Raw genomic sequence first — 4,247 nt, 5'->3', positions numbered from 1 at the left:
CGGGTGACCCTTAGCCTTAATGACAGCCTGTAGTCTCCTGGGCATGCTGTCACCCAGCTTCATGCAAACCTCAACTTTTCTCAATGGTCTGGTCTCGGTCTGAATAATTTTTGGTCCCAAAGTTGTATCAAGTTTACTGGTAGTGCACTGTATGAATAATTTTTGGGTATGATTTGTCACAGTTTAATTTATTTTGCAATCCTCACTTACATAAATTAGATTAGAGCTGCTCCATTGCAGCGGCTTAGTACTGTAATCTCGTGCTTTGCTGTAATAATGCAGGGAACCACTCGTTATAAATCTTCTAACTAATATTTTCAGAAATAGAAGTCACGCGACTTCTTCATCTGTAACGTGCTGCGATTTATATTCCAAAGGTTTGGTATCGGGGCATTTTAACGAGTACGAGTACAGGAGCTCATACCAGTATCGGTATCGGTGCATCCCTATTAATAAGTAATGTTTCCTAAAAACTAAATCAACACTTATATGAGCGACGAATCTGCAATGAATCACCTGCCTGTGCATCACAGTCATAAATCCCTGACAAGGAATAATAGCTGTGTGATTAAATATGCATGCATTCTGTTATTCTATTCTAAATATGAATAACTACATATTTATTTTTAATGTTGATGTTGCACAAAATTAAGAAATTACTGTCACTGTAACTGTTATCATAAATGATAAAAAGCAAATATCAAATCTAGAGTCCTAAATCTTTCTAATGATACAGTTTGTCAACATTAAACAGTATGAAGTCTTTTTTTTGTTTTTTTGTTTAACTTTGAAATACCAGTTTCAAAATCATTCTGATGCAACACTGACTTTCTAATGAGACGAATTGCTTTCTTTTCCATGCTCAAATGGCAGCAAGAAATGCACATGTAGCTATCCCCTGTAATTACCTCTGAATATATACAGCAGCTATTTCAACTATGCACTGGTATGGCGTTGCTTGTAATATACATATCATAAGAGAAATTATAACTTGTATACAAAATAAAAAACCAAGATGGTATAGTGTACAGACGCAGCAGCTACTCTGGAGCCCAGCAGTAATGCAACTATGTGTCTATACTGTTTTTACATCAAAATCGTTGTTTTCTGTTTTAGTGAGATACAGTCACCATCATGTGTACAGTTTTGGAGAACTAAAAGAATTTTGGAACAAATCATAGTCTCTTAATGACACCAATACTAGAAGTACCGGGCAAGGAGCTAAGAGAACAACAGGTTTAAAAATGCACTAGGCCTGAAGTCCATGGCGCTGTTTCTGAAACCAGTGGAGGTGGCATCGTAGACAGTACCAGAGGAAGCGGAAGTGTGGCAAACAGGCTAATGGCTAACCCAACCAGACCAGCACTCGCCTCACTATTTCTAGCCAATGTGTGCTCCCTGGACAATAAGATGAACTTTCTCAGACTTTGTATAACAACACAGATTTGAGGACTTTGCTTTTGTTTTTTTCCTGAAATATGGCTGCATGACAACAGTCCTGACTCAGGAGTTCAACTAGCTATTCTACACCGCTGGATCATTCAGTGTCAAGTCAACCAAATTTCAGAAGCTGATTCAAGTATAGAATCTTATGAATAGACAGACTACTGTGAGCAAGGTGATGTGCAACTTGACCATTTCAGTGCATTTTTAGCACTCAGACATGTATATTCTATGCATATTGTTTTAATAGAGGGAAACAAGATACAATTCTAATTTCAACATTATTTATTCTTCAGACATTGTTCTATAAATAAAATAAGTATTGGCTATATACAAAGTGACCAACATTTGGTTTTCGACCACTGAAAATGGGTAATATTCAACAACCTGTAGATGGAGCGTCATTGAGGTCCCCATATCTCTGGGGCTGAATGATATAGGGCCTTGAAAGAAAAGATTCCAAAAGAAAAGTTTATTAAGAACTAGAATCTAAAATCACATCACAATATCTTTAAACTTTCTTACGTTATAAGCATGCAAACTTTGGAAAACAAGGAAACAAGATACATTTCTAGTTTCAACATTATTTATTCTTCAGACATTCCTCTTTAAAAGAAAAGAAGTATCATATTTATGCAAAGTGACCTTTGGTTTTTGACCACTGGAAATGTGTACAATTTAACAATTTACTCCTGGAGCCATATTGAAATTGCAATATCTCTTGAACTGAACCATATAGGGCCTTTTCCCGCACCTCTCTGTGCGTTCAGGAACCCATGGGCTTCCTCCGGCATTCGCCTACCCTGGGACTCTGCGGTCTCGTTGTTGGGCTGCTCAGCCTCTCGCTCGGATTAGCGAGCTGCCCCTCCGGCTTCGTCTCCACTGCCGCGGTTGCGGCTTGTTCCAGCCGCTGCTATCCACCCTACTGTGTGGTTGGGAATTCCAGGTCCATATAAACTGTCCGCGGAGGCTCATTGCCCGTGGTGATATCTCTGTACAATAAAGCCTCTGTTGAACCCACACCTGAATCCAGCCTATTCCCTGACACTAAACAATATAGGGCCTTAAAAATTAAGATGCCAAAAGGAAAGTTTGTTAAGACCCAATATCTAAAAGGGCATTAAGAAATCTTCAATACTTCTTGAGTTATAGGCATGCAAACTTGGAGGAAAACTTGAAAAGTGCTCTTTCCCCATTTTTGAATGGTCACTATTGGCACGTAATGCAAGAACGATTGCTTAAGTCAACAGATTTTACTAACAGACCTACCAATCTCTGTGTAAAATCTCTGTTGTCATCATCGCTGTCTACATCTCCCCGAGTGCTTAGGCTGACAGTGCATTGAACAGACTTTGACAAAAAACTGGCAACTCACAGAACAACCCAAATGATTTTTCATGATAGCAGCAGGTGATTTTAACCACACCAACCTAAAACCTTCCTCTGCCCCCACCTCGGTCGTGACCACTCTTCTGTTATGTTAATGCCTGCATACCAACCTCAGAAATGGAAGAAACAAGTTTCTAAAGTCATCAGAAGGTGGCCAGAGGTTGTAATATCAGTTTTGATCACACTGATTGGAACATGTTCATAGTGACTGACACATTTGAGGGGCCTCATAGACCTAGTAGAATACGATTAGTCTTTTATGTTACATATTTAAGTGTGTAGAACAGGGGTCCATTGCTTCTCTCCCAAGCTAAAGGTGCTACATGAGCTGCAGATAATGTGGTTATTTTAACAACGGTAGCAGAAACACAAAAAGCGGCAAAATCGATTGATACTTTCGTTAAAACATTGCAGATCAAATGTTTGTGACATTTATTTCAACTATATTTAGTATTATTTATCAGCATGGTAAGAGCGTTTCATAATTAACTGTTTTGTAATTTGAAAAGGTATTTGTAGATGTAAGGAAAGACAACTAAAACATTAAAATTGCTAGTTAACTATAATTTCTGCTCATGATGAGAGCTTTTTGATCATTATGTACATTGTTTGTTTTTAGTAGATACTTATTTTAAGCAAAATATAAAAAAAAGGTCCAGACTTCAAGAGGAAAAATCTGAACCCCCATACAATATCTTTTCTTAATCACATGGCCTTCTGCCATACATGGGTATCTACTGTACATGTAAAAATAATAGCCTGATAAAACATCTGATCTTGCCTTTTAATATTAATATCCTATTGGGCTCAATTGATGAAATATTTAGCTTTTTTTGTTGAAAAATTCTCAGACACCACTGCTTTGGCTCTCGGGATCCAATATCCTCAACTTTAATGACTGTTTAAGATGTTTTTTTTTTTTCTTTAACAAAGTTCTAATGCTGCCCAGATGAAAGTTTATAACTATTCCGAAAAAGTATTGTCCAGAGTGAGACCTCCATTGAGAAGAAAATATAGAAACTGGACCTCTTGGAAATTTAATTGAATTCCCCGGTGTAGAATGTTCCAAACTTGAGAAAAATAACAGTTCGGACGTTTCACTCACAAGATATAGACCAATTAGTAGTTATGGACCTTACACAAAAATGTCCCACCATATCTGTCAGATGATTAAATTAATCAAAATTCTTATGTTAACTTTAAAGGGGTCATATGATGCTGCTAAAAAGAACATTATTTTGTGTATTTGGTGTAATGAAATGTGTTTATGCGGTTTAAGGTTCAAAAAACACATTATTTTCGACGTACTGTACATTATTGATTCTCCTCTATGCCCCGCCTTTCTGAAACGCGTCGATTTTTACAAAGCTCATCGGTCTGAAAAAGGAGGTGTGCTCTGATTGGCCAGCTATCCA

The 4,247-nt window shown here is 37.5% G+C and overlaps 1 protein-coding gene across 1 annotated transcript in view; it reads left to right on the top strand.

The window, feature by feature from the left end:
* The window catches only part of LOC107685428 (activin receptor type-1-like), a 25,966-nt gene that overhangs the window by 6,016 nt on the left and 15,703 nt on the right, over window positions 1-4,247 (top strand). The window lies entirely within an intron of this gene.

The sequence above is a fragment of the Sinocyclocheilus anshuiensis genome, unplaced genomic scaffold (assembly GCF_001515605.1).
Source record: "Sinocyclocheilus anshuiensis isolate Anshui unplaced genomic scaffold, SAMN03320099.WGS_v1.1 scaffold1070, whole genome shotgun sequence".
Taxonomy (NCBI): Eukaryota; Metazoa; Chordata; class Actinopteri; order Cypriniformes; family Cyprinidae; genus Sinocyclocheilus; species Sinocyclocheilus anshuiensis.
The sequence above is the reverse complement of the archived record's forward strand: the minus strand, read 5'-3'. Positions and strand labels throughout refer to the sequence as shown.